This window comes from Cygnus olor, chromosome 3, assembly GCF_009769625.2.
Source record: "Cygnus olor isolate bCygOlo1 chromosome 3, bCygOlo1.pri.v2, whole genome shotgun sequence".
In the NCBI taxonomy this organism is placed as follows: domain Eukaryota; kingdom Metazoa; phylum Chordata; class Aves; order Anseriformes; family Anatidae; genus Cygnus; species Cygnus olor.
Genome location: NC_049171.1, coordinates 26,868,625 through 26,883,401, shown reverse-complemented (window position 1 = coordinate 26,883,401; position 14,777 = coordinate 26,868,625). Strand labels below are relative to the sequence as shown.

Here is a 14,777-nt window from a genome sequence, read left to right as displayed (position 1 = left end):
TCCAGAATCGAGAGTCTTTACCATCCAGAGCCCTTAAGCACAGTAAAGAATTAATAAGAGCAGCACAGTGCAACTCTCATGAGAGTCCCTTTATAAATTTCAAGGGGATCAGGCTAGACTTACAGGGCAGTTCTCAGTTAACAGAAGATCATCAGGTGATCGCTCTCATGCAGGGTGGCCCTGAGCAGTCTTCTCGTGGGCATAATTTCTGCATCACCGTAATTACTTCACCTTGAAGGTGGCATTAGCTTTAGTTACCACAAATTCACACATAAAGGGAAACACTTAGTGATTGAACTCTTTTTCTGAGTGACAAATACATGTCCTCTTGACATGTCTTTCAAAAAAAAAAGTTTGAGCTACATGATGACTTAGGAGAAAAATCATTTACGTCTACTTTTCAAATGCGAGAGACAAGCTTTAAAGGGAAAGTCAACATAAGAAATGGGAAAGATAACAATTAACTCCTACCAATGTCAAGGTGACTAATAACCTAGGCAAAGAGGCTTGGTACTTAAGGACATCTAAAGCTTTCAAAGCAGAAAATCTAAATCTAAAGCAAGAGGGCCACTGTGCACTAGCCCTGTAAGAGGGACACTGGATTAAAGTGACAATATCCTTTCATAGCAACCATCACCAAGGACATCGGTTATAAAAAACGTGATGTGAAAATGTGAACAGACAGATACACTGCTAAAAATGAAGCAGAACTGGCTTGTTTTCCATCTGTAACGTTGACAAATGAAATGTTGAACTATTTGTTGAAAAAGATCAGTAATAACTGATGTCTCATTTCCAGTCACTTTCTGCAACTCTCAGGAATATTCTACACCAAACTTATCATGCTATATGCTAGCACTAATGCTTTGCCTGATGAATTATCAGTAAGCAAAGGCAATCAACTGATTTTTCTTTCTACTCACTAACATTGGGACAATATGGAACATAGTATGTTTTGCATGCGTACATAATACATCCATAGAAAATGCAGGAGCTGCAAATACAGGAGCAGCCCAAGCATCTACTTACAACAGCGTTTCTGACGGTGATCAGTACCAGATGCTGCAGAGGAAATTTCCACAGAATCCACAAGGTAAGCAGCCATGGACAACCTGACCTATAACAACAGTTTCTTCCTAACTTTGCCGTTTAGCAGGCATACGCCCTGAAAGATGGCATCTCACAGCCTTTCCAAATTCACTCTGCCCTATCACCTTAATAACATGCATTCTGTTTAGCGAACCCCCTCTTTTTCTTTCTGTAGCCCTTCTGCAAGCTTCCCCCACTAGCAGGGTTTTAGTATTCTGTGTGCCAAGGGGTCAGGGGCCAGCTCAGACACCAAATAACAACCTTTGCTCAGACTGCTGAAAAACAGCTGTGAGTCTGTACAGAGGCAAGAAGAATAAAAATTCCAGGCAGAGCTAGAACTGTTGAGACAGGACCGTAAGTAGCTCAAGAGCAAAAACACCGGCATGGAAACCTGTAAAATCCTTAGTTAATAAAAAAGAAGGAGGCTCATCAGCCCAGTCAGAAATTACAGGATCAAGTGACCAGTTGTGAGTGTTGGTGGGCTGGTGGCAGGCTGGTGGCAGCCTGCCCTTCCCCTCGTGACCGATGCCTGGCTGGGGAGCAAAGACACTCAGTGCCGTATCTGGAGCAGTGAGTTTATTAATCCTTAACCAAAGAGGCCATTAAATACAAGCTATTTTTTGTGTGAGTCAATAGGCACTTGCTTGTTGTGCATATCCTGCTTGTAGAATATCATCAGGCATGGCTACCTATGCCCCACCCCCCCCAAAACAAAACAAAACAAAACAAAATCAAATTAAGGACCTTAAGAATTGAAGAATTGATGTGCACTTATTCCTGAAATCTACTGGACTCTTAATAATTCTTCGAACAATCCAATCCGTGGATTACGTGTTGCATAAAACATTGGACGTTGTATAAATTGAGACTGACTGCACATTTCTGAGTCTGTGCTGCAGATTCCACATTGAAGCAAATCTTTTTCAACATGTTGTTTTTATATTATTATTTTTCAACCTCTGCAAAATCAGCCAATTCCTACCACCAGATGTACTCATACTGCAGTGATTCAACCCTTGGCACTTTTAGCAGACTCACCACAGGTCATTAGCTGCACCATGTATGTGCAGTTTATTGAGTAGATAGCCCATAACTTTGTCTAGGTTGTTTTTACAAGCATTTTTGTTCAGTTATACTGGACAAAGCAGTCAGATGGATAATATTTCATGAGATCATATTTTGCAGTAATAAAAATGAAGATTTCTGAAACATAATACTGTTGTTAACTACTTTCACTCACCTAATTTAGCTATCTAAAGGTTGTGTCTAATTTAAGCTATTTGACTTGTCTGCCTCGGTGGTTACTGCAGAGAGATAGAGATCTCAGAGACCAAAAGATCTCCAATGTATTTTTCGTACTTATATTATCACGAGATGAATCACATAGTATTTTAGAGATGTAGGACTCAAGCTTAATATTTCTACTCAAAACCAAATAAAAAGAACACGTGTTTGTCTTTTGCAGTGTTATGATTAAAATTGGATGAAGTTTCACTGAATTTGGTGAATGTGTCTTTTGTGTGACTGCTCAGCTCAACATAGTTCAGTCTCTTTTCTGGAGGTGGACAGGGAGCTGAATTTCAGTCGGCAACATCACCAAAAACCCAGAGCACAAGTCCACAGGTGAGGGCGGTCAAATGCTGAACTTTACGGGGAAGGAGATATCACTGGGAGATGATCATATGTATCATCATATCTAAACATTTAAGGTGTCTATGTACAGAGAAGTCACATACCATGAAGACAACGAAAGTCAAGCCAAAAAAAGGAAAAAGGATGAGACCTGAGAGTTCTCAGGATGGGTGCTGGGACTTCAAGAAAACAAGCTGTTTCATGTTGGCTTATTCTGACTGTCTTTAAAATGGGATGTGGTCTTTGTAAATTTTCAGGATTTATCTTAACTGCCCCATCAGTTCCTCTCTGAACTAAAGAATTTGCAAGACAACTTGCATAAAATAATACTTTTTTTTTTTTTTTGACCAGAAGACTGGTCAGGAGAGGGTTGTCTTGGGGAATGATTTTATTAAGATATAAAGAAAGTTGGTGAAAAAATGTGAAGGGCATCCTTTATCTCTTCCTTATTTATCCAGACTAAATAAATGCATCACTTAGCCATAAATCACAACAAAATATAACACATGTCCTTACAGGGAGCTGTTATTGTTTTCTTCTAGTCCCACAGCACCCTCTATTAGCTCTTAATTTTCCATTCTCCCATTTCCTTTAAACATGCACGTTCCCTGCTCCCTTTCTTTAACAAAGTGAGCATAACTGAAAAACTCCTTCAGCCCTTCCGGATGCTCCAGCACAACTTTGCTAGCTCTGCTTTGTCTCCTTTTCACAACCAATTACAGTGAAACCACAGAAGAGAAGCTGTTCTCCTTTTGCCACCCTTTTTTCTAAATCTTCCGTTAGCAGATGCTGCCAAGGCCAGAAAACTCCTTTGCAGATCCTCTGTCCCCTACATGGGAAGCAGTCAAGTCAATCAGCTGCAAAGAAACCAGACTGCTTTTTGTGCACGTCTTCCATTTCACGCAATCCCCTCAAGGAATGGAGGTTTTGTAGTAACACTCAAGGGGATTTGCTCCAGCCTCTCACATAGGAAGCCCAAAATCACTTCCACAGACATACGATACCCGTATTTGTGCCTCCTTTATTTACTGTGTGTAATGAATGCTTTCAGCTCCCAAATTTCTGGCTTGTGGCATTGGTGGAGCTTCCTGAACAGATTCCTTTAGCCATCTTTTAGCCCTGCTGCAATTCAGCACTAATGAAGGCTGTGCCCAGTACCAGTCCTTTCTGATGTGTAGTACTCAGTGTCGTCAAAACTTCTTTTACACACATATCTGTGCTATCAGTTTTTTCACATATGAACACCATTACTCAAATTCAAAGTGAAAATAACAGATGGAATGGAAAAAAAAAAAGTTAAAAATCAAAATCTTGACAGATTGATATATGATCGCAGTGTTTGAAGTGATCCAAGACTTCTAATATCTAAAGAAAAAGGGAAAGGACCAGTCCACAAAGCAAGGATGTCCATATAAATGACAGTATTAAATATTTTAAAGGCAAGATCACACAGTGTGGCTGGCTGGATCAGACTTTTATCTCCACACAGAAGGAAGAACAAGATAATCATGATAAGCAATACATATGACTTCCCTCTATTCACTTTCCCATTTGAAAACTGGCCATATGAGTGCTTACTCTTTGCATAAGGCAGATCAGATTATCTCAACTCAGAAATTCCAGTGATTTAACATCAAATGAGAACCATTACAAGCCATTTTAAGGAATGAACCATTTCAATAAATTGTTATTGCATCAAACTGGTAGTTTATAATGCTCTTTGCTACTTTCCAGCTCTTAATACTTTTCAGCAATTTATAAGTTTTTCATAATATACTTCCTGCATCATAAGTAATCAAAACCAGTTTAAGAATAACTTAATCAAATTGGTAAGTTTGTCTAAATTGGGATTTGATTGCCAGGAGCAAGAGTCAATGTAAAATATATATATATATATTATTATTATTATTAACATTCCATATTTTCCTTCTGTCTTGTGACACTGAAAACAAACTTTCCCAGTTGACTTGAACCTTTCCATCCAAATTAAGCTTACTGACACTATCTTCCTAATCCTACTTCTTGCAGAATAACACCTTCATTTTAATCTATCATATAAAAGCAACTTATTGATTTATTTCTTTACAGACATGCCACAACCTACCCTAACTTCTTTAAACTATTTCTAGTGTACTGTTACTGAGTGTGTTTAGCGGGTAGTGTCCAAGTGATGAGCAAAAATACAGCCCCATTGTGGCTGGCACTCTGCAAACACAAGAAAGCTACCAAGGAAGTTTGATGTTTACCTGAAGTTGTCAAATATCAGTAACCTAGGAATGAAAACAAGCAGCGCAAAATTAGTGTGATTGCAGGGTAAAATAACAAAGTCCTAAGTCTAAAGTAGCCAGCAAAAATAATCTTTTCAGTATTCTGCACCTGAAATTCCAGTATTATCAATCCTCTTTATGCCACAGCCTCTCCCCACAGAACACGGAGGTGCAGTATTTCCTTTATTCTCTTTTTAAAAGACTTACTATTGCCATTGGCTGTAAAAGCCAGACAGATAAAATGCTTCGTCATACCTCCCTTAATTAAACTAGTGAGAACATTGAATAGGGCCATTTTTTCATTTTCTGCTGCCACTCTACCATAAAAATGCACTCCCTACTCTCCCAGTCACCTTTTAAAAAATCATATAATGAGATATATTGGGCTCTTTATCATTGCCATTTGGCTAGTACATTCTGCTTTTATTCTTCTTTCAGGGGGGCAGAGATATTCAGTATAACATTGTTAGGGTTGTCTATTTAAGTCTTTTCCTCAAGAACATTTTACTGATTTTTAAAAAGATTTTGTTTAAGGAGTTTAATATATCTTTCCTTTTATTACTGAAATGTACTGCAGCAAATTTATAAAAGACAAACCTGTAAGTAAATTAGTTGTCCCAACTGTTCAGTCTAGCCAAACCCATACTGGCACTTACTGAGCTTCATCAGCCTTTCGAGGGGGAGGGCAGCCTAAAAACAACCCAGTAATAAAAACAAAACTTCAGTACACTCCAGGAGCATCTGGGTGTGGAATAGAGAAGGAAAAAAATACAAAACCCTTATTTTATCGCTGGACCCACATGGGACAGACACCTCATGTAATGGATGCCATGTCAGAAGGAAGGTGGTTAGTATAGTGCTGAGGCCTCAAAAATACAACTGGGGCTGCAAGAACAGGTTCTTGCAATTTTCTAAGAATTTATTTTTCAAGGTGAATTTCTCAGTAGTGCACAATATGATCTGGGTGCTCTGTTCCTGTGCTCATATGAAAAGTTAAGTGCAATGTGTCCCCAAGATAAGAAGTGCAACGTAGTGCTAAGAGGTATGTTTGGAATTTGGATCTGGTGGTACCCTAGCATACAAAACCTCACACTTCCAAGACAAAGAAATCTCATCTATAGACTAACAAAGGTTAGTCTAATAAGACCTGGGTCTGTTCAGCCTTGAGAAGAGAAGACTGAGAGGGGATCTTATTAATGTTTACAAATACCTGGAGTGTGGGAGACAGAGGGATTTGGCCAACCTCTTTTCAGTGGTTTGTGGGGACAGGACAAGTGGCAATGGCCACAAGATGGAGCACACGAAGTTCCGCACCAGCATGCGAAACAACTTCTTCACGGTGAGGGTGACAGAGCACTGGAACAGGCTGCCCAGGGAGGTTGTGGAGTCTCCTTCTCTGGAGATATTCAAGGCCCGTCTGGACGCCTACCTGGGCAGCCTGCTCCGGGGAACCTGCTTTGGCAGGGGGGTTGGACCCGATGATCTCTTGAGGTCCCTTCCAACCCCTACAGTTCTGTGATTCTGTAAAAAAACAAAAAAAAAAAACAAAAAAAAAAACGTAGTTATGCCTGGCTAAATACAATATTTTTCTAACCCAACTGGTATCAGAGGAGGGATAGTTTTATCAGCCGGAATTATTTTGACATGTAGCCAGTGGTGGATTTTCACACATTAGTTCCTTACAGCTCCCACTGAGGGTATGGTCTATTAATTTAGCAGAAGTTCAGAGGCTCATTGTGTCTCTAGGAAGTTAAGCGTGAGCAGTATTCATTTCCACAAAGCCAGCTGCAAAGAAAGTCAATCCCTTTGTTGACAGGTGCCACAGACACCCTACTCCTGTAAGACAAGCCGCAGCACTGTACCAGGTTACCGCATCTCTCAGTAAAAAGCCAGGCAGTAATATTCTTCCATTTTCAGTGACATTTTAGTTGACATAAATTTTATCAATGTATATTTTGCATTGAAATGTAAGTTATAAAACCGACTCCCACAAGCATTGGGTGAAAATACTTGCGAGTTTTCCTGAAATTTGTAGTAAACTGGCAATGCGCATGAACATCTGAAATGAACACCGAGGTAAGACCTTTCACCCAGTCTTAGCTGTAACCAGCCACACCGTATAAATAATCAATGCATGAATGTGGAAGAGAACACAGGAGAAGTCAGTCCTCAATCTGATGCTCAGGAGTGACTTACAGTGTCATGGGTTTCAGGCTGTTTTTTCCTCCACTGTGATTTATTGCACAGATATTTCCAAAAGCACTAAAATCTGCTTACAGACCACGAACTTTCTTCATCATTCTACTTTATGAATTACTGTGATTATTTTCCTGAAACCAGACAGATAGATTTACCACAAAACTGACTTCATTGTCTGCCTAATCTTACATACGAAATGGTTGAGAGTTAGACAGAAAGTAACCCTCCCAGGTCAGGATTTACAGCAACTACTACAGTGAGATGACCGACCCAGGTAATAACAGACGTCCAAGAAGTGTGCCTAAACATTTTCTCCTCTGTGGGCCTACTTTGGTGGTTTCAGACACCTAAACTAATTGCCATTTCAAAGTGTCTTCTTTTATTCGGGCTTCAAAAAAACAGCTTTCTTTGGAAGATGGTCTTCCACATAAAGGTCTAATTTTTGAGCACTCGTCCAGGCCCTGGGAATCCCTGGGCCATATTGCAACTGCACCTAAATCTCATAACTACATCCGCATGAGTTCTTAATATCCCCTTTTGAATATCCACGACCAAGAATGGGCTGGGAAAGGAGCAGACAAAAAAGCCTGCGTCCAAGGTCAGCGAAACAAGAACAGTATGCACCATTTGCCCTAGGAGTCATCATTTGGTGAGCTTCCAACCTCACAAAAAGCATGAGGCAGCATTTTGGCAGTTCTTTACACTTCCTCGCCTGGTGCTAAGTGTTATAATTTGGAAAACTGAAATCTAGTTCACATTCCTCTTCTGCTTGATTGAACTCAAATCTTTTATGCCTACAGCATGCCCCTCCAGCACGCATCATTAAGTTACTTGGTCAGAGAGGGAAGGTTTTGACCAAATGACATTTTTTTCTCAGTTAATGCATTCCCACACAAATTATTCATTTATGAAAATTCATTTTTGATGAAACACATACACCAACTTTAACATGCATAAATTTCCCTCCAAACTCAACATGTTGTGTAATCACAAAGGTTGCCCAGGAACAGTCAGTTCCACCTAAACACAAAAAATCCTAGGAAATCTACAGTTACTTGATGGCAAATGTACAAGAAAAAAAAAATGTTACGTAAAGGGCACAAAAGAGAGGTCAGCTGGGATCCAGGATGTAGTAATCAACTTTTTCACCAAGTAAAATATTTGTTGCTCTTTTCAGCAGTTATTTGAAACAAGTCTATAGCATTTTAAGGTTTCAGATACAGTATGTTGAAAACAATTGAAATAACTATGTAGGCATAGAAAGAATCGTAACTACTCTCAAGACTGTACATTTATATTTCATGCCATTTCTATTATAATATATTTGAACATAATTTTGTTTTAATATCTCACTCCTGCCCAGAGAATAGGCAAATCTTAGTCATTCTTGGTTAAAACACTAAATAAAATCTCAGAAAACAAGTTGTTATGCTATGTTATTTTTATAGTACAATGAATGACTTTAAACATTTTTGTATTTTTTTCAGATCTTATAATCTGCAGTTCTAGTCCCAAACAATTTAGTTTAATAAAAATACATATATATAAAAATCCTAAGCTTGGAGCACATGGGCAATAATTCTGATGAAATTAACATTTGCATTTTTCAGACATACTTTCTAATAAAATTGTAATATTATTCTAGAAACAAGGTTTAGATTAATATGGAATTTTCTATTTAATTTGAAATGCTGTCATCACTGGCCTTTACTTCATTTGAACTTAATGAGGTATTCACAACAAATTTCGGTAGAGATGAGAAAAAAAGATTCACCTGATAGGCAATGTCTCAAGAAATGTGTAGAAATAAAGAGGTTCAAAGGACCTACTAAGATATCACTTGATCTATTCATGTATTTTCTTCTAAGATGTCATTGATGAAAAACATATCTGTTGCTGGTAAACAAAAATTGTTTGGTTGCGTGAGTCTGAAAAAAAAATCTGACTTTTTTTTTTGCATGGATTCACAGAAAATACAAGGACTACATTTTGCTGTGATTCCATTAGTAGTTACTGCAGTAGTGGATAGATCTGGTCTGCAGCAGAATCACAAACTCACAGGATGGTTTGGGTTGCAAGGGACCTTTAAAGATCATCTAGTTCAATGCCTCTGCCATGGGCAAGGACATATTTTACTAGATTTGGTTGCTCAAAGCACCGTTCAACCTGATATTAAAATACTTCCAATGATGGAGCATCTACAGCTTCTCCAGGCAACCCGTTCCAGTTTCCTGCCACCAGATAAAAAAAAAAGGTCTTTATCTCCAATCTAAATCTACCCTCCTTCAGTTCAAAGCCCTAACCCCCTGTCCTGTGACTACAGGCTCTGCCAAAAAGTATTTCTCCATCTTTCTTCTGAGCCCCCTTGAGGTATTGAAAAGATGCAAGGAGGTCTCAAGTAAAAACACTTGGCACTCCTTTGTATGTACACTTAATCGAATACAAGGTTTCATTTCATTTGCAGCAGACATATTCAGTTTAGGCCTGTAAGTATGAATTAAAATAAAATTATATAAATTTCATATCAAGTTGGCCTATAATCCTTGCACCGGTTTTCCCAGAAATTCTGCCTGAGAGTTTTCTGAGTGCTCTAATGTACCCATTTCACTCTGTAGAGTGTCCTTTTTAGCATCTTCATTTTTATTTAACACTCTCCTTTGTGTTTATGAAAAGAAAAGGGCTCTAAGTGGAGTTCAGTATTTTTAAACATATTTTTTAAATTTTTGTAAATATACATACAAAAGTATCTAAAAAACAATCTAAACTCAGTCCTGAAAGACTTCAGCAAACAACTTCCTGGAGTTCCCATTACCAAAACCATTACACAACTGCAATTTCTTTGGCTTAGCCATGGGAAAAAGTAAATCCTCGTTTCTGTAAGATTGTAAATAGAGTATTTTTGTCTCTGCCAGAAGTGTCCTATTGGAAAACATTCCCATCTATAAAACTGGATGATAGGACACCTTTATCTCAAAACATTATAAAGTTTAATTCACAACTACAGATGGAATACCTGATTAGATACCAGCCGCCCACAAACCTACCCGTAGCTGGTCACAGCATCAGGAGTATCTCACAGGTCTCCTTTAACTGTAAATATTTAAAGGGTAACACATTAATAATTTTTACTACCATTTTGTTCTGCTAAAAGAACTGTACATCTATACAACTAAATAAAGCTAATAATATAAAATACCTTCAGCTCTGCACTAATCTCAAAAAATATATATCCATAATCTCATAGTTACAGGGTTCAGCAGTCACTCTGCCATAGAACTTGAGTACAAAACAGATGGCATTTCACAGTAGAAACAAGATCAGATATCATGTTGCCAAATTTGTAACATATGGTAAATATATACACTCTTCCTGACTGTGGTAGATCATAGCAACTTTTTCCCCAAATACTTGGTTGTTTTGGATAGCAGTAGTGAAATATTTCACAGGTTTATTCAGATGGTGATTATCTGCATGTTGATTTCAAAAAAGTTTGCATACATACGACTCATAGACAAAGCTGAATTTTTCTGCTTGTGCTAATGTGACAACTGTGAATTACTCCAGTCCTTGAAAATTTTCTCATGTAATAAAACTCTGGCAACCAGGCAAGAGCATTACAAGCCTAGCTACAGGGATCTGCATGTGTAATTATTTTTTTCTAACCTTCTCCATGCAAGTTTCAAATGCTATTGCACTGGTAAGTACATCTTCCTGACTGCCAAGATCAGGCCATAAAAGAGAGAAAAGGTCACACAAGCCATTTCTCAAATCCAGGATTTCTTATGGAGCCTTCAGGGACTCAAAGGAGAATTCAGAAAAAAAAATTGGAAGAAACTAAATGTTGACGAATGACAAAGTTTCTACGAAGAAAAGCATCCTACCACCTCCGTAAAACCCTTAATTACCTGTGAGAACTGCCTCACCTACCCGTAAGTTGCTACGTTCCGGTGACTGCAGCCCTTGAATGGTGTTGGTCTGTCGCTAGGAAGGTCTCACACTTCACAGGAACATTTTCCTATAAATTCAGGAGGATTAAAATACGGCACTACAGAAAGTCTGAATAACACAAGTGAACTCACAAATGACAGTGACTAACAAGAAAAAATCTTTACAGCTTAGGACTCTGGGTAGGTTTCTCTTAATTAACTGTACTTATTTTCATAACAAGCTCTCAGGACTAGAGCAATGGAAGTGTCTGCTTTCCCCGGACCTTCTTAGCCCTCTGACTTTATCCTGTTGAATAGCAAGCTAATTTCCCCACAGAAATGATTGCTGCCAATATTTCAAATGACTTCTATTAGACATTTCACAGAGTTAAAAGACTAGTTAATTGGATTTTAATTTCCCAGGATCATTATCACCTTCCTCTCATTTTTGTTCTACTTGCTTAATTCTCCCCAGAAATGCTGTCAAAATGTTTCTTCACAAAATACACAAAAGCTAAAACATGCATTTTCACAAGATATTTCAGTCAACCTTTGCATACGTGCTGTAAGGTACCTATATTGTCTATGTATGGATGTATACAGACAGCAGTTTTCCAGGTTACTTGGAACCCAGCTCCACTGATTTCCAGGCCAGCTGTGAGTCTTCGGTATATCTCAGCAGTAAATACAAATCAGAAGGATGTTTAGTTCGTTTTTTTATTCCCATACGATTTCTACCTCTAGTGCTCCTCCTTTTGCCACCTGGACATTGACATTTTCAGTTGGAGATCCGTCATTTATGAAAGATTGATAGCAGTATTCAGAACCTGCTTTTCCACGGGAATATGGTTAATGCCATAACAAATACTTAATTTCAAGCTCTTTATTGCTAATTCTGACTCAGCCTCTTCCTCCTTTGCTACCTATGCCTTCATATCTCTGTTGTTTGTCAACTGTTTAGTAAACATTTTCCATGCTACTGGGAAATATTTTCAAATTATTACCCTATTAAGGAATGTCTTAATTTCCTTCTTGTTTAGTGGCAAATCCTTCTTCCTCAGACAGCCATTACATTTCATTCCCTGAATACGTACTTACTGGAACAAGAGCTGAAAAGAGAAGCAAGTCCATTAGCGCAAACTGCTAATAGTGATCTATCAGAAACTCTGGATATACACAGCTTTAAACACTTCCAGCATTTTCTTCAGGCAAATTAACTTCCAGATGAAGTAAGCTAGAGAAAATATTCAAACTACACGACTGTTCAATGCAAATAACTGAATTAACTAACATTTAGTGTTTCAATCCTGATGTTGTCCCCATTTATTTCTTTTTCTCTTCTTCACATACAGCACACAGATCAAGCATTTTTATTTTTATCAGGCTTTGATGTTAACAGAAATTAGAAATAGACATAGAAAATAGAAATAGACAATGTATTTATAAATTTTGCCTTCTCATCATATGACACGCTGCCTGCAGCCGGTAATTCAGCTGCACATCTGAATGTACTGCCTTCAGCAACTTGTTTTATTTAACCTATTTACAGCCCAGTAACTAAGCATAGAAACGATTGCCTTTAGCATGAAAAATGTTTTCAGCACTGTGGACACCTCAACACTCATTAACTTCCACCCATATATCATGTTTGGTTTTGATGGGCATATTTAATATTTACATAACAATGCATTAATACCTGCAGTTTTTAAAAAAGGATGTTTAGAATTACAAAAAATGCCATAAAAAATGATGAAACACATCTAAATTGATCTGATCTTGTTGATTAGTGGAAATATACTCATCACATTAACAAAAATATAATGCTTACAGTACAGCTTGCGTTACATTTTCACAGAAAACAAGTTATATCAAGTTGCTGTCTGTTGTTTTTTCAGGATTGCATTAGCTGGAATGCATACATTCTGTTGGAAAAACAGCACACAACAGATACATTGAACTGGCTCACTAAGAGATTTCAAAACATAGTTGTAATGACAGAGATATCAGCAACTAAAGACTCTAATGGGACTCCCAAGGATTCTTAGTGAAAGATTATTTAACATTTTTATTGAGAATCCAGGCAGTGATAGTCATGTAAACCTTGCTATTAACAAACAGATGACTTTATTAAAGGATGGCATTATTTTTCTGTTATAGATTGATCTGATGTGCCTTGCAAACAAAATAATTTCACTGTAGCTAAGTACAACATAATACATCTGGAAAAAATGTTTATGGGTTATATGCTCATGTAAAAACTGCCTTGGAAAGCAGTAATCACAGGAGGACATGGAGAAAACTGTCTGAATAGGTGACCTTGGTGAAATGGTATGGCAACATGACCTTTCGGAGGTCTGTAAAGGGGAATACAAGGTAGAAGGTAGGAAGCTGTCTTAACCTAATGTGGCATAGCTGTGTACCACATATTACTTTAGTATTAGGCATGCAACAGATTTCTCTAAGAGTTAACGGGAGGGTTCTCTGATTCAAGGCCTTTTGGCACACAAAAGCTCTGGCATCAGACAAGACTCTGAGACTAGCAGCCTGGACCTGCATGAACAAAACAAAAGCATAAATTTCACAAAAAAATACAAGGCATACAACTTAGCTGTTCTGAAGTGCAGCTGCAAAATGTGCTAACCCAAAAGGTATGTACTCAAGCATACGCAACATCAACTCACTCTAGAACGAAGATGTAGCCTCGGGAAGGGATAAAGAGACCTCAGTTGTGCAAGGAACTTTTAAACTGGTAATACCTGAGTGTTATTTGGAAATACTTGAAAACTGGAGGTGCTGACTGGGCATTGAGAGCGGCCTCTACAGTCAACACGATGGGCTTTGCAGTACAAAGAAAAAGGATTTTAGGTCAGGGAACATCAGTAGTCTAGCTGAAAAAATTGAACATTTTCAGATCTTAAGACTATCAGGTAAATAATTCTGCTAAAGCATATTGTATTTATTTATATAATGTTTTGAAAACAAGAATTCAACATACAGTCAGTTACAAAATGAGTTTATCTTATGCTTAGTAGCATGTTTCCCCACTATATTTCCAACTAAGCTCAATTCATGTCTGAATTACAGGCACTAGGCTTGGTGAATATACCAAATATTAAAGAAACGGCCACTACCAAAATATAAACAAGGTGTTAGGCAGAAATTCTTCACTCAGAGGGCAGTGAGGCACTGGCACGGGTTGCCCAGAGAAGCTGTGGATGCCCCATCCCTGGAGGTGTTCAAGGCCAGGCTGGATGGGGCTTTGAGCAACCTGGTCTGGTGGGAGGTGTCCCTGCCCATGGCAACGAGGTGGAATTAGGTGGTCTTTAAGGTCCCCTCCACCCCAAGCCATTCCCCAGTCCCTAGGTCTCACACATTTGGCCAAAATTCTGGGTGATACCCAGCGCACCACTCACAGGAGCACCAGCTGCTTCCCATGAGGACTACCCAAAACTGTGATAGCCTGAGGGAGGCCGATGATGTCCAAGGACATCTTGTGCACAGAGGCGAAGCAGAGAGGGGACGGAAACTGGGGAGCTTCGCGGGTCCCCCTCAGCCTTCTCCTCAGGGCCCCCCTGGCTCCCCACCCTGCCGGTCGCACCACAGCCTCGGCGGCGGGCGGCCAGCGGGGCCGTGCCCCGACCCCAAACCCAAGCGAGGGGGCTGC

At 38.8% G+C, this 14,777-nt stretch overlaps 1 long non-coding RNA gene across 1 annotated transcript; it reads right to left on the bottom strand.

Annotated features, from left to right (window-relative positions):
- On the bottom strand, positions 1-14,743 carry LOC121068750. The gene is made up of 7 exons (XR_005819072.1): positions 13,795-14,743; positions 12,118-12,222; positions 11,115-11,202; positions 10,232-10,277; positions 5,586-5,678; positions 4,968-4,991; positions 1-231 (listed from the first exon to the last, which is right to left on the bottom strand). It is a non-coding gene; the product is annotated as an uncharacterized LOC121068750 (long non-coding RNA).
- Between the last annotated feature and the right edge of the window lie 34 nt (positions 14,744-14,777).